Source organism: Bison bison, unplaced genomic scaffold (genome assembly GCF_000754665.1).
Source record: "Bison bison bison isolate TAMUID 2011002044 unplaced genomic scaffold, Bison_UMD1.0 scf7180017864118, whole genome shotgun sequence".
NCBI classification, from domain to species: Eukaryota; Metazoa; Chordata; class Mammalia; order Artiodactyla; family Bovidae; genus Bison; species Bison bison.
The window spans coordinates 4,366,534-4,367,022 of record NW_011494690.1 but is presented as its reverse complement, the minus strand read 5'-3'; positions in this window follow the sequence as shown (position 1 = coordinate 4,367,022).

Here is a 489-nt window from a genome sequence, read left to right as displayed (position 1 = left end):
ATGAGTTTGGGTGGACTCCGGGAGTTGGTGATGGACAGGGAGGCCTGGCGTGCTGCAATTCATGGGGTCGCAAAGAGTCAGACATGACCGAGCTACTGAACTGAACTGAACTGAATAAGGACTTTTAGAAAACAACAAGCATATATTAAACAAATTTAAACAAATGTATTTACTATAGATACTTCAAAGCCTTCTTAGCCACCAGGGAAGCACAAATGTATAAATATGGGTCTCCAAACATATTTGACTCCTGAACTCTTCTTTTAAAGAATATCAGATGGGACTGTGAGAATCAGTGCTACAAAAACATTCCCTTTTCAAGCAGATAAAAGGCAAGAATGGATCCTATTACCACAATGATTTAAAATTATTCTAGAAGTGTTAACCAATACAATAAGAGAAGCTAACAAAACAAAGGATATATATTTTTTGAAAAGGAAAAAGCAAAATCATTGTTGTTTACTGATAATGACTGCCTTCCTAGCCAAA